The sequence below is a fragment of the Pleurodeles waltl genome, chromosome 9, assembly GCF_031143425.1.
Source record: "Pleurodeles waltl isolate 20211129_DDA chromosome 9, aPleWal1.hap1.20221129, whole genome shotgun sequence".
Classification (NCBI taxonomy): domain Eukaryota; kingdom Metazoa; phylum Chordata; class Amphibia; order Caudata; family Salamandridae; genus Pleurodeles; species Pleurodeles waltl.
In genome coordinates this window covers 1,145,269,577-1,145,294,159 of record NC_090448.1, presented here as the reverse complement: position 1 = coordinate 1,145,294,159, position 24,583 = coordinate 1,145,269,577, and the positions used below count along the sequence as shown (strand labels likewise).

At 42.8% G+C, this 24,583-nt stretch overlaps 1 protein-coding gene across 7 annotated transcripts in view; it reads left to right on the top strand.

The window, feature by feature from the left end:
- SIPA1L1 (signal induced proliferation associated 1 like 1) overlaps positions 1–24,583 on the top strand; it is a 701,300-nt gene that overhangs the window by 216,240 nt on the left and 460,477 nt on the right. For 4 of the 7 annotated variants that reach the window (XM_069208954.1, XM_069208957.1, XM_069208956.1 and 1 more), the window contains exon 3: positions 7,195–7,358. The exons of 2 other annotated variants lie outside the window; for them this stretch is intronic. The gene's annotated coding sequence lies outside the window, so the exon portion shown is untranslated. Of the gene's footprint in view, positions 1–7,194; positions 7,359–13,811; positions 13,930–24,583 lie in introns of all 7 variants that reach the window. One more of the 7 variants, XM_069208952.1, reaches the window with a different exon arrangement.

Sequence of the window (24,583 nt, the reverse complement as noted above, 5' to 3'; positions counted from 1 at the left end):
TTCGTTCACAGAAAAGTTTATATATACTAGGATGTAGTTTGTGTAATAATCTCTTCATGGACTTACAGGTGCATGTGTAAAGGGGGTTGGGGTGCAAGTATATATCAAAAAGGGAGAGGGACTATGATAATCCTTCTGGTACCTTATTATTCTATCTTGATCACTTCCGACATATTGGGGGGTGGGGGAGGGAACTATCCTAACATGTTGACAGTGATTGGCTAAGAAAGGATGAAACCATGAAACTTTTGTATATTTGTATACAAGGCTGGTGGTGGTTAAACATTGCAATAAAGTGTGTGTGTGTGGGGGGGGGGGCGGAATCCATTGTTTAAGGGTGCTGGGAAGTCGAGAAGTACTTAAGTATCCCCCTCATCACTGAAGCCTATGGTGTCATTTCAGCGCAGTCTATGCCCCATGGCAAGCTATGATACCAGGCTGTATAGATGTAATTATTTGGTGATTGTTGACAAATGTTTGATGTTGTTGGGCAACTATTGTTTTCAGACTCTTGACTAGCACAGGAGATTACTAATGTTAAAATAGTTATCCAGTTGCTCAGAGATGCCTGGTTCTTCAATAAAGGGGTATTAGGGCATTCTTAGATTTGTCTGGGTTCTTTTTTATCCAAAAGACAGATCTGATGTTTGGTGACCAGTGTGTAAAAGTCCGTGTGTTCTTTCAGCGGGTGTTTGGGGTAATTACCCTAAGAGGGAAAGTAGTTTGGTTAGACAGGGTGGACCGTGTTCTAAACAGTCTTGATGTGAGATTTGACTTGGTTCACCTAAGGTCTTAACATGTCTAGCACTTGCATGTAATTTGGTTTCTTTGAGGAATCTCTGGCTAACCCTTAATTCTATGTCAGGACACGGAGGCGAGGATTAGGCTTTATCTTTCCTCACTTTAATGCACCAGCAGCCATTATTTAAAAAGCAGACAACATTATAAACTGCATTTCCCATGAACACCTAGAAAAGTAAAAACGGAGAAAGGAACAGTGCCCAGTGACGGTCCAGCATTCATCTTATAATAGTCCCTGGAAATCCTCTTCCTTCCTCTTTCTTTGATGCTCTAGTAGCACTGAAGATAAGTACCTTTTCTCTTTTGTTTACTGTCCTCTGGCACCTGCAGCTACACTGAGCAATTGCTTCTATCATTATTTCGGCGTTTGCTGCGGGCGAGGTAGATATTGTATGTATTTGTTGTTCGCAAATTTCATCTGGCGGGAGCGTTCCCGAGCGCCTCTTATGCGGCCACTGTTGACTTGGCTCAGTCACATGGCGCGGTCTACGACCGCTAGGAGGCCCACGTTCAATTTGCCTCACTTCACACGCTCCCCCCCCCCCCCCCCCCCCCCCCCCCCCCCCCCCCCCCCAACCTGGCAGGCGTGTCGACTTCATGCTAACAGGAGTGAAGCTTGTCGGACCGCACCTGCGAGTGGGGGCCGTCAAAATCGTTGCAATACACGAACCTGAGCCTTGTGATCATTAGTTACTGGGACTCGTCCCAGATGGCTCCCAGCCCACGTATAACGGGCAACAATCCCATAAGGGTAATACTGTCATCTACCTTTCATTTGGGCCTGAGTCCTGCCTTATCCCCCTTCTTCTGAGGTCTAGATCCTCCTATAATAACTAAAGGGGGCACTGCCTCATGTGACACCCCTGATATTTAAGGCCCAGCTCCTCAGCTTATATATATATATAGTTTTTTTTTTTTTTTTTAAGAGAATACCTGTCCATTTACTCAGAGCAGGATGGTAGATTTTAAAGAGGCAGAGTCCTATATGGAGGAGGAAGGAATAACCTACCTGCACATAGACGATAACTTCTGCCAGGTGATGGATGCCTCCATCTTTAAGGTGGTGACCTAACTCGTGGTGCCCTTGGAGAAGAAAATTAGGCAACTTCAGTTGCAAAGCCAAAAACCCCTCAGTCTGAGGGAAGAACCTTAGGGCCTCTGGCCTTCGAACCTTCAAGGCAGCCTTGCACCTTAGAGGCTAAGAGGAAGCTTGCAGATGATGCAGTGGTGGATCCTGACACCTTTGTTTGCTTTAAAGGGACCTTCATACAATCTCAAGCCCCTCCCACACATACTGTTCCGGGCACCCTGGGAAACCCATGTGAACTCTTCCCTGATGATCCCTCTGCGGAGATGATTCTCCCAATGCCTATGATGGTGATGCAGGCCCTAGTAGGCCTTGGTGTCCCTTATCCAAGGACCTGGAACAGGAGGAGGACCCTAACTGGACCAAAGAAGCAACTTGCACCTACTGTTACACCCAGATGATCTCCTACACGCCCAGTTTTTGGACTGGTGCCCTGTCCCCAAGGTGGCTTCATATATGGCAAGTCGTTTGCGCAAGCCCTTGAAAAGGAGGCCAGGAGCTGCCTCTGTGCGGAGTGACCTAGACTTTTCCTGGAGGGCAAAGTGACTCACACTCCTGAGTTCGACTCCAAAATGGCCACCTTACACACAAAATAAATCTGGGATCCCAAGAAGGGGATCGACCAGTCCGGGCGATCCTGCCAAGATAAAATTGAGAATGTGGCCGGACTACTTGCCAAGATCTTGACATAGCAAAGAATGCTTAAGGCGTCCGGATCCTTAATCTCCCCAGAGATTCTCTCTAACTGGGCCCAAAGGACTGTCATGTACCTGAGCAATGCCAACTGCGTGGTTTCAACCAAATACCTCAGGTTCCTATTATTCAAGATTGACCCCAAGCTGAGGGAGCTAGCCAACTCGGAAGCAGGCCCAGTGGAACCTGTTTGGCGACCCTTTTGTCAGGGAGCTAGGCAAATTTGTCAATACCTTTACTTACCTAGACGAGACTCAGTCCTCAATGAAGAGGGTCTTTGCCCCTCGTGTTTTTGCAGCAGCCAGTCATGGCAGGGGGCTCTCGGCTGGCCGCAACGTCTTCCAAGCCTTTGCTCGTGGTGCAGACACAAACAGGAACCAGTGGCAAGATGCTGCCAGGTTTGGGAACTTACCCATGCTGGCGAGGTTCCAGTGGTGGCTCTAGGGACTTCATTGCCAATGCCACTCCCCAGGGTGAGCATTTAGGTCTCAGTGGGATTTATGCTCAGGGGCAAACAAACATTCTTTACAGGCTTGGGAAGAGATATCCAACATCTGGGTCTTGCAGAGGGTGAAAGGGTTTCAATTAGAGTTTTATAGGACTCCAGCCTGCGGGGCGGGAACAATGCCCCTGGTTTTCCCCTTACATCAACAGTGGTTATTGGACCAGGAAGTTGCTAGTCTCCTGGAAAAAGGGGCGCTAATCCCCTCCACTCTACATCCCTCAGATTTTCTCAGCAGCCTTTTCCTGGTGGACAAACGAGACTGCGTCGTCCGGACGGTGATCAACCTCCAGGAATTCAGCAAATGGTTGGTCTTCTGCAATTTCAAGATGGAGGTATTCACCTCCTCAGAGACCTCCTACAACAGGGAGACTGGATGGTTTGCTTGGACTTAAGACGCTTACATGACGGTCCCCATTTTTCCGCCACACAGGCGTTTTCTCCAGTTTAAAAGGAGAATCTCAAATATACAAATTCACCTTCCTTCCTTTACGCCGGTCTTCCGCTCCTTGGTGTTTCAACAAGCAGCTGAAATGAGTAATTGAGCATCTAAGATCCCGGGAGGTCCGCCTTATCGTCTACATAGACATCCTCCTCATGAACTGATGTCCACTGTGTTTGGTACAACCACTTCAGTGGACAGTCCATCTCCTGGAATCTCCTGAATTTGTGATCAACAGCAAGAAATCTTCTGTCATCCTGTCCCGACCCCTACAGTTCTTGGTGTGTTAAGTGGACTCTGTCAAGGCAGTCCTATGTCTTCCTTCTCAGAAATTGACCAAGATTTGTCACAAGCTCAAGAGAACCCTAGCGAAAGCGCAGCTTTCTCTGCGTCATCTGGCTGGATTGTGTGCCTTCTGTCTTCCCCTATTCAGGCGATCTGTCCAGGTCCCCTGAGTAACCAGGTGCTGTAGCACCTAAACATTTCGCACTTTGAGTGGTCTCACTTACTCCCAGTAAATTCCCCTCCCAGCGAAAGCAAGGGAAGAGCTGCAGTGGTGGATCTTGTACATGGAAGCCTGGAGCTATCTTTGGCTCTCAACCGGATCTTGTGAAAGAATCTGATGCCAGTGGTTCAGGCTGGGGGGAGCTTGGTGCAGAGAATTTTCTACAGGAGGAAGGTGGTGTTCCACAGAACAGTCTTTGCACATATATTGCCTAGCACTCATGGCGAGTTCTTTCGCCTTGAACTGTTGGACGAAGGACAGTGCAATGTTCCATCCTCCTCAAGATGGACATTGTGGCGGTGGCCCGCAACGTGAATCACCTAGGTGGAACCCGATCCAAGGCCTTGTTGAACATAGCTCGTTTGTTTTGGGAGTACTGCCTGGCCCATCAAATCTGTGTCAGCAGAGAACCTCCCGTGGAGGACCAGTCAGATAACATACTGGCATTCCTGTCACTGGAGGGATGCCAGCCTTTGGATGCTGCATCTGGCAGATCCAGAATTGTTGGGGTCCTTTCTCCATAGACCTCTTTGCCTCTCATGTGGACTCTCAGCTTCCCAGATACTGGAGCAAGAGACCGGACGCCAACGTGACATTCACAGATACGTTCCTGCTGGAATGGAACACGGAGGTAGGGTATGTGTTTCCCTGTTTGCAATAGTAATGTGGCTATCTGCTCAGGTCTGAAGACAGAGGACGGACCTTGTCATCACTCTGATGTTGAGATCTGAAGTTTGGTTTCCAGCTCTGATGGAACTTTCTTGGGATTTTCCAATCCCTGTTTCCAGATCTCCTTGGGGATCCCAGGGCAACCTTCATCCCCTAGCCCTATCGGGGTCTCTCTTTCATGGCCTGGCGGATTACAGGGAACGCAGGAAAGTACAAGGCATCTCAGAAGAAGCTGCCTCCCTACTTGCCAGACAACACAAATAAGAGGTACTGATCCACCTAGTCTTGGTGGATACGTTGGTGTCTACAATGCAAGTTGGATTCCTTGGGGTCAGGCATTGTCACCCATCCTGAACTTTCTGGTGGCTCTAGCCTCAGAGGGCCGTGCATATTGATACATTAATACCTTTCATTCAGCTATCTCAGCAGGTCATCTGCCGATTGAAGGTCACCCTGTGGGCGAGCACCTCTTGGTATGTAAACTCCTATGTGGTACTAGGCTATCCATTCTGCCAGAACCACAGTACTCCAAACTGTGGGACGTCAATCGGGTCCTCAACTTGTTCAAGGCATGGCAGTCTAACAAGTATCTCTCGAGGTCCTCTAAGTTGGCTACTTTGTTATGTCTTGTTTCTTGCCGAAGGGTTTCGGACGTGAGAGCTCTGGATATAACAGGTAGTTTACTTTCCATGTTTCTTGACAAACCAAATGTAATTGTAAGTTGGTGTCTTATCCAAGTTTTTCTGTGAGTCCGTATTGTGTGTGGTCAGAACTCTGAAACCATACGAAGCTATGACAGAAGAGCTCCATCCACCAGGTGACCGGTAGTTATTGATCGCACTGACCAAGCCCTATAAAGCAGTCTCTTCCCCTACGATTGCTACATCGGTGAGATGGGCTATGTAGGAAGCGGGTATAGATTGGTCCCAGTTAGAGCTCATTGAGTTAGGGATGCTATGGCGTCCGAGGCTTTTTCTTTGGGGGCGAGATTGGAGGACATTCTTAAATCTGCAGGCTTGTACTTCGACTCTGCTTCCAAAAGATTTTACTTCAAACCTATCGCTAATCTGGCAACTCTAGTGGTGGCTAAGCTTTGAACTCGCCTAATCCTCTCCTACGTGTCCTGACATAGAAAGACAAGTTTTGTAGCTATCGTAGCGGAAAGGTTCAATTCTATTAAAGACAGAGGCGTGGATTAGCCCTAGCCCCACCCACTTCCAACATGGGGAAGATCCCTACAGCATAGATTTGGAACGTCATATAGTTGATAATGTATAGTTATAACTAATTGTAGACTTCTTTGCTCCAATGCTTACAGTGCTTTATAATGTTTCATTACATGAGGGTTTCTGTAACATTGATCTCTTTCATAGGGGTAGATTCCAACAAACAGGAATGAAGTGTCTACACATGGCTGGGTCGCACAAAGAAAGAGGAAGGAAGAGGATTTCCAGGGACTATTATAGGAGGAATGCTGGACCGTCATGGGACACTATTCCTTTCTCTGTTTTTACTTTGCCACATGTTCATGGGAAATGTAATTTATAATGTTGTTTCCTTGTAAAATAATGGCTGCTGGTGCATTAAAGTGAGGAAAGATAAAGCCTAATCATCGCCTCCCTGTCCTTAATTGAATTGAAACTTTCCGTTACGATAGCTAGGATATTTTTCATTCCTGGGTCCAAACTGATGTGACATGATATGTGCAATATCGATGGATTGGGATGCGGCTTGAGTAATTAGCAGTGGCTGAGATTAATTCTGGCATTCCATCCATCACTTTTTTGTAAGCTTCATTTATTTGGTGTATCCTACTTGTGATCTAAACCTTGAATTCAATTTTCAATTTAACTATTTGTACATGGTATTGGGCCACTTGAGTAAAACTACTGCTATTAGCAGTTTTAAGGCCTGAGAGGGCTTACCCCAGTGGTTCCCAAACTGTGCGCCGCTGCTCCTTGGTGCGCCGTCAAAATTAGCCAGGGGCGCCGCACACAGTCTGGAAACCACTCGGAGGTGCTTTTAATCGGTAGCTTTTCACTGTGGTTTTGGAAACAAAACCCCCTGCATTAATTATTGTGACCAGCGGAGGGCGCCAGAGTACCATTAATAATATCCCTATGACAAAAGAAAAGAAATAGTTTAAAATAAATGGTTTTCAGGAACCTGAACGAGAGAATAAAGAAGTCAAACTGTAAATAGTGTAGGTACAGGTACAGGCTGGGATTACGTTCCCCCACCCGCCAAAAAAAAGTAACATAATGGGGAGCCGTGGCCAACACGGCCAATAGGTCAAAGGAGCCGGGGATCGAAAAAGTTTGGGAACCACTGGCTTACCCGATTGAATCCAGACTCTCGGTCACTTACTTGTTTTGCTCTGGAGTATTGAAGTATTTTGCAGAGTCCTTGAAACTTATCAAAGACCGAGCCATGAACTTGGCTTTTCTTTAACATTGTGCTTCTTTTCTTGTTGACACTTGTCTTCTTCACAACAGATGTAAAGAAGTTTGCAGCCTACCGTCAGACATTAGTGAGCACCAAGTACGATTACAACATGTGAATAAATATGAAAGCCTACACATGAGTCTTTGAGGAGTTTGCAGAGGAAGACAACTGTTGCACAAGATCCAAGATGATTCCTGTCTAAATCTCCAAACAGGTAAATCTTTGGTAGTGGTGAAACATTCATCTTAAACTCAAAAGATAACGATAAGACTAATAATACAGAAGAATAAAAATAGATAATTTGTGGTGATAGCAGTGGTTTTTCAGGTTCCATAAACTAAGTGAAAACCTGGTAGTAACGATTTCTGTGTAAAGTAGGACTTGAGCTAATTCTGAACTTCGAGAGTAGCTCTTTATTTTAACATTTTTGCTTAAATGTTTGCTTGTGAGAGGGTGATAGTAATTCGACACTCGGGTGCCTGGGGAGGTTCTCGAGCATTGAGCTGAAACAGGATCCCTAATTTAGTTAGTAAAAGGGCAAAGAATAGGGGACAAAAAAATTGAGGTGAGAGCAAAATTGTTGATTTCAAAAGATGTTCTGTCCACGAATTTTGGTAAAAATAACAAACACAGAACATAATCACAAACATTACTAAGTTAGCATACTTTGTCAAGTTAGGGAAATATTAAAAGTATGCAATATCTTCACATTAATTTGTTCTGAGGTGTTTCCTGCTTCACTACAGTCATTGGTACAGATTCATTTTAAATGGAAATCTTTAAATTTGGAAATTGTGTACTTGCCCTGCTTCCATATGGGTTACATGGATATTTTTTTCTGTATGTAATGTTTCTTTTCCAAAATGTGGCTACTCAAGAAATTTCCTGAGGTCCGACGCAGGTTGGCAGGGGCAGAAGCATTGCACCATGTAACGAGGGCTTGATTCAGTGCCCTGTATACTAGGGGTCCCAAAATGTAATTGTGCTTTCCTCTGGAATCATTGTTACTGCCCTGAAATTATTTCTACTTCAAGTGGTTACTGCCTTGGATTCCCAAGTTGAATACATTACACTTGGTACGATTCAATGGTACCCTAGAAGTGCACATTACGCACAGCACTTCCTAGCCATAATAGCACGCTTTAGGCGTGAAGCAACAAACATCCTTTGAAGACTGCTGCCCCCCGTGTATTTGGGACTGTGGCTCTAACCTTGATTCATTGCCAGACAGCAGTCATTTCTGTGTGTGTTTTTCTGTCCTGATGATGACTTCAATGTTGTAAAGATCGAAACGCTTTGATGCCTATTTGGGTTTATGCGCTTTACAAATATAAACATGGTACAGCAAACTTCATGGATTCTGACTGAAGATATGATCTTGTAAAAATTGGAACATTTGTATGTCTTTTTTTTTTTGGTCGTGCGCAAGCGCTCTGGCCTGTTGTAATCTATCTGTGGTGTTTTAACCACGCACGCCCATCGCTATCACTCGTTCTTGGGCTTGGCTTTCAAAAATACTTTGTTATCCTTGGTAAATGGTTGACGTTTGTCCCTCCTTGCAGCAGTTTTGTTACCAGCTTGGCCATCGACCCTGTTATATGGAAAATTGAATGTTTGCTGATATGTTTGACTGCGAGCAAACTTGTTCTTTTCCTTTTGTGTCTCTCCTGCGCGCTCACGGTGGCTGTGGCACTTTGAATTGGCTTGCTTATGTCAACTGTTTTACTTCTCATTTTTAGTTAGGAATTTACAACGCTAATAGCTCTCTCTAACTCGAGCAAACGCGAGACTCATTGGATTGCAAATGCCTTATTGCTCTAACCCAGCATTTGTTTGCTGTTTTTTCACTTTCTTTTCATGTGTTCCACTTGCACCGTATATTTCACATTGTTCTCAGGAACACTGTGTTCACTGTATATTGCACATGGTAAGAAGTAATGTTGATGCTGTTTAACTTCTGTTTTCTGCTTTGAAATACAATCGCTGTGCCCTTATCTTTGGGTGTGTTCCCTTTATTCATTTTTTTCTTCACACATGTGTAATTTTAAATAACACCTGTTGGGACATTGTTGTGTGTTGTCACAGTAAACCCGGCTCTCCACTGGGTTTAAGGGCGTCTCCTGTAGATGTCATTTGTTGGTCCAGGTGTGTGGGCATGCATTGGTTTTCATTTAAAGATGACTTTAACTGTTCTCCCCAATGCCGATTCAAGCCCCCAGAGGCACGAGACCAAATGTCACCTACTGATACCAGCTACCAAGCTGCAGTTTTAGTATTAAAATTCGTTCTGTTTAGCGAAATATTGGCCTTTAGTGTGCAGTAGGCTTTTAAGTTAGTGTTTTTTATGAACAGGATTGTCCATTCCGCACTCGAGCACAGTGCCCGAGTTGTTAGTGTTAAGCTGATCAGTGGTGCCTGCATCTTGATCTGAGGTGTCTTGGACTATTGGATCTGCCGTGAAATCAACTCTGTGACAACAGGAAACTCTGGTCCCACGACGTCCTCTGCTTTCTGTGTTTGTTGTGCTCCCTTTATAATGAAGAAAGGACTACTCCATGTACCAGAAGACAAAGATTACAAATAAAATGACTGGGTGAGCCACAACCCATAAACTTGACTTGCAGGTGCACGAAAACTCAGTAACAAGATATTTTGTAATATATTTCCAATCTTTAATATAAACACTCATTAACATGTTGGCAATTTTAAACCGATTGTTGAGTCCATGTTAATTTCATAATTTCACCCTCATACAATTTACGGTACACTTGGCTGCAGCTGCTTTAAGCTCTGCTGCTTATGTTTCAAGACATTTGCTCATAAATAACCCCCATATCTAGAAATAGGTTGACAACAAGCATCTGCCACGATGCCCTTCTGAGTAAACACACACTTTACAAATAAACATTATGTTTTGGTAAGCACTCTGTTGTACAAAAAGGATTCTTTTTGCATTGACACTTCTAGGTTTTGCAATCTGGACTTTTCAGATGCCTCCCAGCCTCCAATTTTATGGGCTGGTTTAAGAGTGAAACAAGGTGCAAGACTTATTGTTCCAGCTTCTTTAAAATATAAACAGAGTTGGCTTTGGCTCATCTGATTTGGTTATCTGTTAGCTGTACCATTCCACCTCCTATGGTGATAGTCCGTTTCGCAATGGGTTTTCGTAAAGCATGTAAAAAAAAAAATCCAATGTGGTAGACATGCATATGCATTCAAACCCGCCATTTTAAAGCGTTTTTTGTTATGATTTAGGAAGGGCATTCCACAATGGATGCTGTACGTGTGCTCATGCCCACCTGCTGTGAAAGTACCATGGTTTTTGCCATTAACTGTTAACACCAGAACCATGGCAAAGCTAACAGATGTGCACTCACTGTTACAGGCCAAACCTATTAGATTTGTCAATGCTTACTATGTAATTAGGCCTGAAAGTACCTTTTTCTAGTCCTTGATATCTCTGCCTACATTGGTCTTCACACTTTGTGGTTCTAGATCTTACCCTTTCAAGAGAGAGAAACAGTAAATTGAAGCATGGATTTCAGTCCTGCAAGCAGCAAAAATTGATTCTGGACTCAACATTGCTATGAGGTTGCCTGAGAACCTGTGCCTGAAATGGCTCGGTGTTTACTCTGAAAGGCTTTGGTACGTGTGAGAGGTTACTTCTGGGTTCTGCGTTTCTTCCCTTTGTGGATTTTAGAAATTTCTGCCAGTTATATGTGACTTCCTTCACTAATAAATCCTGTGTAGAGATTGATACATGGCTATCAGTCGTGCAGACCTTTGCTCTTAATTAACAACTTTCTGCTATTGCTGCATCATTCCTGTGCGCTGCAGCTTTGATATTCTATAGATATGATGCAGTAACTGAATATCAAAGGCGAAAACCTACTCTCCATCTGGGAAATGTAAAGGTTTATTCTCTCCAGCACAAAGTAATGCAGATGTTTTGACTATGCTGAAGGTGTAAAGCTTTCCTGAAATGCGTATTGTGATTAGTTAGCATTATAGCTGGATCCAAGGGACTTACTCTTTTGGAGTAGGTTGCCAGTAGCAAAGGTTCTTTCATTAATGGAGAGGGACACTTGAGGTTTTGGATGCTGCTGTGGCCTGCTTGTAAAGGTTTATTGTTCTTAGCTGTAGGTCTAGCCTAGCTACTGCTTTAGATGTCTGTTGAAGACGTATTGTGTACAATGCCAATACTTGAAGTGGACTTTGGGTCACTCCTTAGCATATGATTGGTTGGCTTTCCTATAATTATCACCATGAGAGTGCATGTGTTCTCTCGCTCTCCCCTGTTTGCTGCGTCCCCCTCACTGTTTTGAACCTTTCTCCCACCTTGTCTATTGCTTCCCCTGTTCAGTCGTCCCAGCTTTCTTTCTTGTTTATTTTTCTTCCCCTCTCTGTTGCATCCCAGCTCCTCCCTGTTTTCTTTTGCTTATAACAGTCCTCTGAGAAGCTTGCCACCCTTCCCCCCCCCCCCACTCCCCCTCACCCTCCATTGCTCCACAGTCGTCCTATTACTTTTATCTATTTTTTGTTTGCAGGCATTTGCTACCAAACTACTACTTTCGCCATCATGCGCTTACGTGGCGCATACTTTTTAGGTCTCGCCTACCAGACAGATTTTAGCTGTCTGGTTGCTGAAGACCTCTTATAGGCCCTACTAAAAAACATACAGCGGGCTTAGAGCCTGCCCATTGTTACCCAGCGGCCTGCTTTATTGTCGCTCTCGCTTGCTCCTTATTTGATGGTTTGCCTTCACCTTCTTGTGCTTGTTCCTTCCCTGTAGCATAGCCTCATCCTTTTCATTGGCTGACCGGTATCCTTCCCCAGCTCACATTCAGAAAACTATTTGTTTCTTTGTCTTTCAGCACTCTGAGTGCACGTCTTTTAGCTCTCTCCGTTATGTACTGCTTCCCCTTCCAAACACCTGCCTCTCTTGCATGCTCTGTTAGCTCCCTCACTGCCCCTGAGAAACCGCCCCCTCATCCCACCCCCCCTTAATCATTTCTCTCCCCATCTCTCGATAGCTTATTTTTTTTTGTTCTGTTGCTTGCTTGGCCTGCCAAATCCCAGCTACTTCTCTCCCAATCTGCTCCGCTTCCACCCCCAAAATTAACTTAATTAGCTTACATTTTAAGGTTTGTGGAGGGTTTGGCAGCAGCCATTTATTGTAAAAATGTGTTTTTGCACAAATCGTTTTTTATTTGCCCATCTGTGATGTCTACCATATTGGCCATGTCCATCGTCATTCCGAAGGTGCGCGCATGTGTTGTGTGAGATGAGATAGCCCTAATTTGCATCCACAGCATTGCACCATTTTCTTTCCTTTATCCTCTGAGATGGTGCCCAGCATTGCCAATTTTGATTTTTGACGATGCAGTTAGTAAAACGCATTTGCAAAGCCAATAGGTAAAAGAAAGTGAGACCTATTGGCTTTTCCAATGCTTTTTATTTTTTGCTGTTATTGCTCTGATTGTCTGCAGAAGCAGCAAATTAACTGCTAAAACAAAAAAATGGCCCCCACAGTGCAAAAACGTGGTGATACCTGCACGTGCATTTGTCCTCAAACTGGGACATGCAATTTTGACAGCATCAGCAACAAGCATTGACAAAGCTAAACGGATAGCTAGCTCCTTTCAAAGGCTTTGGCAATGCTTGTTAATGCCTGTTAATGTAAGTTTACTAACATTTTAAAACTTTCCAACTAATGTGGCGGAATGTCATTATGTCCTTGACATTGTGCAATTTTCTGATAGTCATCCTTTTTTGAGGGTTTTGAGTGCTCGAATTGAATTAGAGCTTGATGATTTTACTTATTTCATGCGCTCTCTCATTTAGTTTTTTTTTTTTTTTTAAAGTTTCGGCTGCCTTTCTTTTCTTCACCAACATTAGATGCACTTTTTCTGGAACACTTTTCTCCCCTATTTGTCGTGCACAACATGCAAAGGCTATAACCTGAGTACATTTGAAGGGGTTGACGTGCCTTTTTTCATTGGTGCTGTGACCACCCACGAGTGCTTATTGTTGTGGTATATTACCCTGATTATTTTAGCTAGTTTTCCATCGCGTGAGTTAAGTTAAATGTAAATAACCCCGTACGTGTGGACGTAATGCAGGAACAACATAAAAATCAGTGTATCAAAAGCAGATATAATGGCAACACTCACTATACTGTCTAAACATGGAATGTAAATCTATATTTGAAGTTAGATATGCATGTATTTCTATAAAGGTATGCTTTCTTGGATTAGAACATTGATATTAGATTAACTGAATCAATTTTTTTCAGAATGTAACTTTAATATTTGTGTATCTTGTCAACAAAAATGTTAATCTTAATTATTAATTTGTATTGCTTTAGATATATGGCTAAAGATTTCTCATGTGTTCTGGGATTGGTGTGTGTCAAGGTTGAATTTAGCCCTCAGCGTTATGTTTAGGTATTTCGAAACGTGGCAGTTTGTAAAACTTTTATTGTGCTCTGAGAGCTTGTCAATCCTTATTACAGTGGGTTTTCTAGTTTTGCCCTCAAGATTGCCCTTTTAAGTGAACTCTCTGCTAGCAAAGTTGGTTTCCACTGTTCTTTTTCTATAAGTGGAGATGTAAATGAAGAAATTAAAGTGTCGGTTTTGTTTGCTTTTTTGTTATATGTAATATAAAGAGCAGTGCAGTTCGTCATCCAAGTCACTCGGTCTGCACCTACATCTGAAGCTAAAACGAAACTCTTTGAGATTTAATTCATTCTCTGCGCTCCTTGACCCGTTGCTGCATTGGAAATGGTACGTGTCCTCATACCTTTGTCTCAGATTTTGTACTAGTTTTCTGAAAAGGTAAGAACCGGGCCCTTTTGACCAGAAACATTTTAAACAAAGTTGGTTCAAGTATATTTCTGATGTGTACTTATCAATGGAAATCCCTCACCTTAGAGTGTCCCCCCTATCTGGAGAATTGCCCACCAGTGTCCCAGCGTGCCAATAGGTGGTGCCATATGGCACTTTATTTAATCTGTACCGCCCTGTAAGTGATGAAGCGGAGCTGCATTAAGCACCACCCCTGCATGCTGATGTCTTTATTTCCATTCCAGAGCTCCACTTCCAACTGTTCGAGCAACTTCAGAATGTATCTCGGTGATGATCTCCAATTCCATATGCGGTACAATATATGTGCAATCATGCACCTGATTACGATCTGGTAGTGTGCGTCGCAACTCGATGTTGCGAAACAAAAGAGGTGGTCACAGACCAAACATAAGCCTCACTCCAAGTTGTGGTGCCACTTGTGATTTTGTTTAAGGAGCTGGTCCTATCTGAAGTCCAGTTCCCGCTGTAAGCCTTCTGGTAAATTGAAGTTTAAATTTTGCCATTAGCAGAAGAAAGTTAAGCAGGAACAAGCTTCATTCCGTCACTCAAAATCGGGTAAGACAGCACAAGAACATCTGTCAAAAGCTACATCTTAAGTGTCTTCTGGCTTGGATCCAGTGCTGTAACAGGTTCTTGCATGCCAAAATTCCCTTCCCGACCCCGTAGTAAGTAGCAACCCTTAAAGGAGGCCTTTCTATAGTCCTTTCAGATGTTTCCTGCTCCTTAAGACGTTACTTTGGGCCCTCTGAGCTGCAGACCTGGACCTCCGCATACGCTTACTGACCCCCATTAGGCATGTTTCTGAGTCCATTTCAGTGCCAGTAAGCACTTCCATCCCAGCCCCTGGTTCCAGTCTGGTCCTTTCTATGCCAGCGCCGAAGCAAACTCCATTTGCCCCAGACCCACCCCAAGCCTGTGTTATGCTACTAGATTACAAAAGCACAAGCTGTTGGTATACACCTGACTGATCCTCAAACTGAATCGCTGAATGAATTTACATGAACATGGCATAACAAGGAACTTTACTCCGAAAGTGTACTTTTGTTGGTTTGTTGTAAATCAATTCAAGAGTTTTTCAGATACTGGTGTTAGAGAAAAAATTACAGAGCAGGCTTTAAAGGCTTAACACACCTGTATAGCTCTGTTGTTTGAACTCATGAGTCATGACTCGTATATTGTCAATCACATTTCAATTTCTTTAAGAAATGTGATTGTCTGGATTATGGCACTGATTTTTTTTTTTCAGCCATCCTGAAATTTCTATGTTGGCACTCAATTGTGAGCTTCATGATGTTGAATAGAATCTGCACATCCATGTGGGCCCACTCCCAGAGCAGACCTAATCCAAGGGACTGATCAGATGTATCCAGAGGCATGGAAAACTTGAGACCCATATAAGAAAAAATGCTGAAAATAGTGCAGGAGTCAAAACCAAATCACAAGCCAAGCAGGGAACATTTTGTGAAAAATGGGAAGTGGTCTGTGACTCAAGACTAAGTTTGAGAAAATAAAGTTTGATAGCGTACGAGGTAGAGCAGGTGAGGTGTGCAATAGGCCAAGCCCTACAAGTAACCTCTGCTTTGCTCAGCCAAAGGCCTTGCCTGGCAAGGATTGGAAATTAGAGGAGGAAAAAAAGAGCATTCATAGAAAAAACCCAGTTAGAGTTACAGTGTCTGTTGTGTGCGTTGATAACTATAACGGGCGGATTTCAGAGGTTTTACATGTCTGATCCAGAGCCATAACTCCCCTTTAACTGTTTTCGTCCAATATGTAGATGTGTATATATACAAAGTGTATGTACTAATTTTTAAGTTCATGTTCAGTTCTTGACTATTCTCAAGCACCCTCTACAGTACTTGTGCCCTAAAGCTCTAGAGCAAAACTTTCGTATTTGATACCTATTTTCCAGTGTTTTGGGTCCACCTCTTGCAGCAACTGGCTTTTTTTTTTTTTTTTGCTCTGGAACTTTCAGCCATTTGTTTGCAACATGTCCATCCTACAGGAGTATTTTAGACTGTTTTTTCAGTTGTGTGCTTGGGCGTGTCCTCACTCCACCTGAGTGCGTGTGGGACTGCTTCAGATCAACATCTGTAGGCCGTCGGCCCAGTAGAACTGGAAAGTGAGTGCCAACATAAGGATGTTGGAAAAACATGGATGCTACGAAAAACGGGTATGTTTTATTTTCTTTACCACTAATTTTTCATTTTTTTCCTGCCTTTCAGTACAGCAGGTTTGAGGTTTGTATAGCTTACAACATACATGCATGCATGCTATACAAGTATCAAACCTGTTGGCTTTGCAAGTGCTGGTTAAAAATGGAGTTCCCTTTTCTAACGGTTTTCCCTTAGTCTCCATTCAACATTGGCACAGCATAACCTTTTCTCCAAATGTTCTATAATGTGCGAGTGTGTCACAAATGTAAGGTCACAAATAGCAAGAGCACAGGCAACTGAAGCCACTGGACAAGTTTATTAAAATGAACCTTATTTGACAACCAAATGGATATGGGTAGCGGGTACTGGGCAAATGTATAGAAAGTCACAAAATGTGGACATACCAGTCTGAGTAAGTATATCTTCCCTTTAGTCTAATTCTTAAGTGAGGCACTGCCTGAATAAATGAAAACCATGAGATCCCCATGTACCAGGGTGTTTTACAGCAGAGTGATAGGCATAGCAACTTTGCGTGATATTTCAACTCTAGATTGTTAAAAGGAAGCAACCAGAAAAACGAACCACAGCACTAACGTCTGTAGAGCCGGGTACTTTTTATTCACCAGTCACAATTCCTTTTATCAATTAGTTTCATTATTTAAACTCTGTGCCTCTACCGACATGAGCTCTCTCTACACCAAAGAGCTCCTTCAATGGTATCAAGTGCTGAGAACTGATTTGTGTACTAAGGAAGCTTTCATATCAGAACATACATCTATTTTTTTCTTCTTTTTAGATCCACTGGCTCCATCCCCTCAGGGATTTCCCTCTGCTTCCTATTCAGCAGTATATTGCAGTCTAGCAGATCATAGAACACTTCTTTGGGTGGTGGGAGCGGGGTGGGTGTTATGGGCCAGAGGGCACATTGTCTGCCATACTTGAAATATTGGTAATCAAGATGTCAGGAGTCCTGTTCATGTTAGCAAGATGCAAGCACTACATTTTCCATGGTCCACTCTTCTGCTGCACAATCTTGGCTGCTATGGACTACTAGTGTTCTTAAAAGTATGGCCAAAGTAGGTACACTGCAATTTTTAGAGTGTTAATTCTGCCTGTGAGACATTAAGATTTCAATTCTTGTCCAAAATGTTTGCACCGGCTCTTCTGGCCTCTTCCTTGGATTCTGCTCAGCATGTTTCTAGAACTGACATGCACTTTTTACCTATTTTAGGATACCCATTTTTGCATTGCTGGATCTCTGTAGCTTGTCTACTCACTGGGAACGTATGTACCAGGTATTCTTACTTGATATCTGACATCTAAAGGACTCCTTTCATGTCACCACCACCTCCTCCCCTCACTCTTCTCTCTCTGGTAGAAATACTGAATTTGCTACATATCATTTAGTTTGAAGCTTGCCTAAAAACTGACCTCTAGTTTCTTTTCATCCCAGTAAAGGTGCTGTGATGGGATTTCTGCATATAACTACATATCTCAACTTATCTTTCCACAGTCTGAAATAAAATGATTAATTGTCTATAGGAGTAGTTTTGCATGTTGAAGATTTTTCTAGATTTGCATGCTGTGCGTTATTCTGCAGTCTAGTTATTGGGTCCAGAATAATTTTCTTAGTCCTCTCCTTGCTCCTTTTTGTTGTTGGCCGTCACCTGTTGCCATTTAATGGTATTTCGGCCCCCCTGTGATGTCACTGTGCGCTTCAGAAGCTCATGTGTGTGGTCGTGATTTACTGATTCTGTCTCCTTTTTGGCGATTTTGTTTATGCCCTCTTTGCTTCCTATATTTTTCAAAACATAACTCTTTAGCCCTACATTATTTTGCAACTCATTTCTCTTGGAGGTGGGTGGGTCGCATGTGAATCTAGAAAATATTTAAATCATTTCTGGATTCACATGCTGTGATTTGATTTTCTAGAGATATCCTTGCTTTGTTTCTGGAGGTTGAATTGAAATTAATTTGTTCTTACCAATAGAACCTTTAGTACTTTTTGTCCCACTTGTGCTTCCTTACTGACTTGAATTTCCAAAATAATGTTTTGTGACCAGGTGTCTGCTATACATACATCATTGTTAGATATGTTTTGTAAAAAAAAAATAATGGCTAGAGTGCCTTCTTTTTCCTTGTGGAATGGGCTGTAGGTTTTTCTTCTAGTTGCGTGCCAGCCTTTGTGTGACATTTTTGGATTAGTTGGACTATCCATCTTTCAATGGTGACTTATTACTGGTGAGCCCTTGTCTACTCCTGAAAAAGAAACAAAGAATTGCCTCTGGTTCCGGTTTTCTTTTGATTATTCTAGGTAGTACATGCCTGCCCTACGTATGCCCAGAGTATGGAGGGTTCTTTTTGACTGCGTTCTAGGTTTTTGGAAAAATCCTGGTAACTGGATGGTTTGGGTCATATGAAATTGTGATATGACCTTTGGTATGAAGTATGGGTTGCTTTACATGGCCACCCTGCCCTTGTGTATTTGTTGGCAAGGTCCTTGTGTCATTAGTGCTTGCAGTTTGTGTCTCTGTGTAGATGTGCAGGCAATTAGGAATGCAATTTTTAAAATTAGGAAGTTTGTGTCTGCTTTAATGAGTGGTTCTAATGGTTCCTTCTTTAGCTCTGCTAGGACTAGGTCTAGGCTTCAGATAGTTACTGATGCTGATCTGGGTGCAGCTATTATCTTTGCTCCCTCCAGGAACCTTTTGATGACTGCCTTGGTGAAAACACTTCTGCCTATGAGTTCCCTTGAATAAGCTACCATGCTGCCAAGTGAACTTTTAGGAAAGTTTTATTTAACTATTCATCTAGCAGCCACTTTGGGTACCTGATGACTATGGTGTATTGTGTTCTACTGTGGAAAAGTTTTTCTTTCTTGCACCACAAGACATCTTTTCTACTTTGCAATAGAACAGTTTCATGTGCTTGCCATCTCTCTTCTTTTAAAATGTCCATCACGCTTTTGGGGAGATATAAATGTCCAGACTCCGAATTCAGAAGTTAGGCTGCTATGCTCAGCCTGGCTGTCTCTGGGTGATAAGATCTACCCCTGGTGGGCCCCATTCTTGAAAAACCTTAGTAATATCTGCTGTTTTAGCTCCTTCTGGTGAGACTGTTGCTTGTCAACTTACCCTGCCTAGCTTTACTTCTTTGTTCCCCTACTAGATGCATTGTTATCAATATTATCTGTTTTTAAATGATCCATTTCCAAATGATTTGGGCTAGCTTTGACCATGTTCATGAGCCTGTCCCTCCTCGCTTGTTGAAGTAAAACATTGTGGTTGTATTGTTTGTTTGGATTTCTACCACCCTTCCCCCTGACTTGTTTGGAAGGCATTAGATGACACTGTAGTGATCTCTTGTGCTTGTTCAATGGTATGTGCAGGTAGATGTCCTTGAAATCTAGTGCTGCAATGTAGTCCTTGTTCCGCAGTCACTGAATGACCTCCTGGAGTGTTGTAATTTTTAATTTTTAGGTTTTTATAAAATTTGTTTAGAATGCGAAGGACCTGAATAGGACGGAGTGTCTTCCAGTTCTGCCACCCAGAATATACACTGAGTAGGTTCCCTGATTGATCTCTGTAGATGGTAACTTTTCTAGTGCTTGTTTTTGCAAGAACTCTGCTACCTCTTGCTACAGGCATAATAAATAGTTCTTCTTTCGTATATTTTTAACTTCTTGGTGGCAAGTTTATGTTCTATGCAGTAACCATGATGAATGATGTTGAATATGCATGTGTCCGAGGTGAAGTCCATCTGCTCCTGGAGGAATCCCTCTATTCTGTACCCCCATCACACAGGTGTTATGTGCTCCTAGTGGCAAGTCATTTGAAAAGCCCGCCCCTTTGGGAATCTGGTCTTTACTCTTCTCTGCCTCGAAAGGGCTGGCATGGCATTTTGGGAGTCAGCAACTGCTGTGGGCCACTCTGCTACACCCCAACTGCAGGTTTGAAGTTTGGAAGCTTCCCCTTTTTGGTAATTTATTGGAGTAAATCCTCTGTGTCGGTGTCCATGGAACTGCAGCGCTCCTATGGCCACTTTTTAAAAAAAAAAATTTTATTTGTTGGAGTGTCTTGTACACTGATCTACTAAAAGATGTTCCTCCGTGAATGGGACATCAGTCATTCTTTGCCCCTCATATTTAAAGGCTGACACTTGCAGCTATGTATGCCTTCTCAAGGTTGTCTCAGTGATCAGTTGCCTACCCTCCCTTTCTGCGGTGTCCAGTCCTGATTTCAAGAAAGTACTGGCAATAGTTTTACTCCTCCTGTATCACCACAGTTCTCTTTTAATAAGGTTTCGATTGGGGGCGAGGGGGAGATAGGGGATAAGCATTAGTTTTCAGATTTCTTCCCACAGCTGGTGTACATAGCGGTTCAGGAGAGTGTTAGAACTCACAGTTCTGCATTGCATTGCAGCCCCTTCTCCATTGCGTTGCAGTCCCTCTTTCAATCTTTTGCCCACCATCTTTACTCTTCTCCCCTTTTCAGGAAGTGGTTCTGTTTATGTGGGGGCTTTGGCTCTTTTCCTAGCAATGGCTGCAAGGATGGAGTACTATATTGCATTGCCCTTTATGTATAAGGGATGCATTGAGAAGAGCATACGTGTATTCTCCACTCTTGGAGTTGCCAGCTCCTTGAAAGCTTCCCTTCCCTAAGACTGTTGGCACCTTAGGGAGGTATTGGCTGCTGCTTTGCAAAGACAAAAGGGTTTCCATCAGGAAACAGGCCTGTGTTTTTTCTCTTTCAGTTACACTCCCTATATTTCCGTGTCTATCTTGACCACTGCATTGTGAATAGCAATGTCGTCTGGTGGGGATGATCGTAGTGGATATGGACTTACACCCTCTTTTGGGTTGCAGTCAGTTTCCTGCGATAGTTCGCCGTGCTCTCAGGTTCCTGGGACATCCCTTCTCCTCCTGGGTCTCAGACATTGGAGGTGGCTCGCATTCACTGTGGTCTTACCCCTCTTGAGTCCTTTCCCCTAGTGAACTTCTACATCAGGGTACTATGGAAAACCAGGGAAACCGGCAATCGCACAAACATGTTGGACCTCAAAACAGCCTTCCTAGCTTTAAAGGCCTTCCAAGTACAAGTAAGGTAACATTTGGTACAAATCCAAACAGACAACACAACCACTATGTTTTACCTCAAAAAGCAAATGAAAGCTAAGACAAGGACCACCCCTTACTTAGATAGCTGAAACATGCACATGATGTGAATCCAGAAAAAGATTCATGCTGCAAAAGTCAGTGTTCAAGTGGTTGTTGGTTACTAATAGTGTTTGGACACAGTGCAACATTCCTGCGAGAGGGAGGGGGAGGGGTAAGGAGAGGAAGAAGAGAAAGAGGTCATTGTAGGCATGTAAGATGTTGCTAGCTGCTAGTGCCACAGTTGTGTGGCAGTGTGTTCTATAGTCCTCACAATGTGGTCACTTTAAGTGTACTGCTAAAGAGAACACTATGCAGCCCTCTGTTGGACGTGTGATTGTTGTGGGCGTCTCCTTAGCTTTAAGGTATAGGTTGTCATGTCTTCATGAAATTTTGGAAGTTTTCTACGCAGACACAAAATATAGTTTGTGGGTAACAAAACATTTACTCTTTAGAGTAGGAACACTGTAATGTAGGAACACTAATGAGGGGAGGTTCACATTTTTTGAACGCTGTAAAAAGGTCAAAAAGTATAAAATTAACTTCAGAATTATAGCAGTAGATTCATCACCTAAACCATAAATAGAACAAAAAACAAACACCCATGAGGCTTTACAGTGTTTGTCAAAACGATTCCTATCTCTGCGCAGAAGAGCAAGTATTAGTTTATTGTTAAGTTAATTAACATTAACACACAAGCAAACCGATATATGTGACACTTTTTTAAAGAAAGCATGAAAAAGGCGAAACTTTGGCAAATGTTAAAATAGTTATAAACGTTCTTTAGTCACGTGTGGAAATTCAGTTTTATAAAACTTAAGTTTAAGAACTTCGCAAAGCAAGACAACTCTGAGACCTCTTCTGTTTTCAAGCAATAGTTTAACACTGCCTTCCATGACCGGATTCCTCACTTTAGGAAGATTGGTTTAAGTAGATTTGTCTTCTCTAGCACCTGGGCAGCAACATAAAAGGTGAATTCATGGTCTCCTGGTGACATATGCAAAGGCTTCATTTGTTTTGGTTCTTGTGCATGTGAAGCCCAGTCCCGCCTTTCCTCTCTTAATGGAAAAAGATGGACTCCCATCTGGATGATGTCTGTTCGGTTTGCCCTGTTCCCACTGCAGATAATGTTGTTTTGTGAGCATATCACATGAGTCGCAAACTATAGTGGTTTTGCCTGAGAGAGGCAAGATGGGATAATCCTCGATGTGTGAAAGCAAATTCTTTATTTTTATTTTTTATTTTTTTTGTAGCGGTTTTAAAGCTTGTTCCGATGTCTGTTTCGGCCAGTATTTTTCTCCAGATCTGTGATGGCTCTGTTTGGTTGGTTTGGCCATGGGTTATCAGTGGACTTTGTCTTCAATTATGTTGATTAAGTGCTTTTAAGGTATCGGCTCATGAGTCTTTTAATGCTCAAGCAATATTTTTAAAAAGCTGCATGATGAGCAAGTTCATGATTGTGTAAGCGAAATTCCAGACGTATCTGAGAACTTTTTGTTGCATTTTGGGGGTTAAAAACTTTCCTGAAACGTTTACATTGCATCTTGTCTAGCAGAGGTCTAAGTTTATCTGGGAGAACCTGTTGCCAGTAGGATAATGTAGGCACAACTTTGCCTGGATTCATTTTAGTATAGCATCTGACAACTGGCTTTTAAGTTTTGCGTTAAGCCTGCAGATGCCAAAAGTAAGGGCAGAGGTGGACTTTTTTTATGCAGGAGAGGTGATATCTCCAAGAGCAGGTTTTCGATATCCAATTGCCATGATAACTATAATATGGGTGTATGGGCCAGTTTTCTTGAGCCTAAATATCATGTTTTCCAGCCTTGTTTTCGTGTTTTCCAAAGGTCATGATTTTAGTTTTTGACTTGTTTGTTATTAGTTTGTTCTATTGATTGTAAGCATATAATTTACCAAGAACATGCATCAGGCCTACCATGGTTGGGTCCTGAATTAATAGGTAATCCGCGGATTGCAGAATTTGGATGTTTTGAGTTCCTCTGCTTAGCAGAAAAGTTCTCCCTCTAGCTAGTGCTATGGGTATGTCAGCTGTATAGAAAAGAATTACTCTGGGGTGATTACAAATCCGGTTTTCAGTCCTGTGTCAGTTACTATTGGTGCAGTGACCTGATAAAGTGACATGTAAAGTGACATGATTGCATTAAATAGTGGATTTGGTATATCCCAGTTGCCTTGTTTAGCCCAGAGAATGTTTGTCTGCCTTATCAAAGGGTCATGGAACAATCCATAATGTATCCAAATAATGGAGGGCACAGAGAGTTGATTGAGTAATGGGCCATATATATGCGACAGTGAACAATATTCTTTATTGTGCTGCAATTCTGTTGAAAACTGGTTTGCTAAAAGGGTACTACTTTTTTCTCAATGGCCCAGTTTTCGAGATCTTTTAGCAAGGTTTTGGCAAATACTTTAACCTCCTCATCTAAGAGGGTCTACGGCGATAATTGCAGGAGCTGGCCCGGTCACCCTTGGGGGACAGAATAGAGCCTTTCGTGGTCTTCCACGATGATGACCTGATTGACTAGGCTACAGAATGCTGCAGGTCGTATCTATGGTAGTTGAGCTGTAAATTGTCAAACTCCTAGATGGTCGCCCAAATCTTTTGGCTCTGACTGCGGGGAGGGTGACTTCCCAGAAAACTTTCATTGCAGAATGGTGCAATGCTCTGTTTCTTGGAGGCAGTGGATATCCTAGCGGGTTAGAAAAGTAATTACTTTTATAGTGTTGCAGGAGTTTTGAGTCCGGCGACGGTCCAGGTCCTCAAGAGGCAGTGTGGCTTAAGGCGGTTCTCCACAGCTCTGTCACACCTTTGCTAGAAATTTTGAATGCGCCATTTCGGCTCTTGGGCCCCTGAGCAAGGTCAGAAGATTCCGTTTCACAGTATCTATTAACTAGCTACAGTGTTTTCTTCTATGTTGGTAAATTCATTTTTAAGCCACCTCTGTTTTCAGAGCGGCTGTTTATCTAATTGTTTAGGTCTCGATCAGAGCACCATTGGGTGTTTTTTTCGCATCTCTCATCTCGCTGTACCCTACTGCCCCAGTTTGCAAATGTTTGTTGGCTGAAAATGGGTTCAGTTGTTGCTGGAAAACTCCAAGTAATGAGTGATGTTTCTCGTTCTTGCTGCGATTGTATTGGTACAAATTAAACTCTAGTTATGATCTCGAGCTGCGATAAACTGGGCATATGTTAAAGCAGGCCTAGAATATTTGATTTGTTAATAATGACATTAAGGCCCTGTGCATTTTAT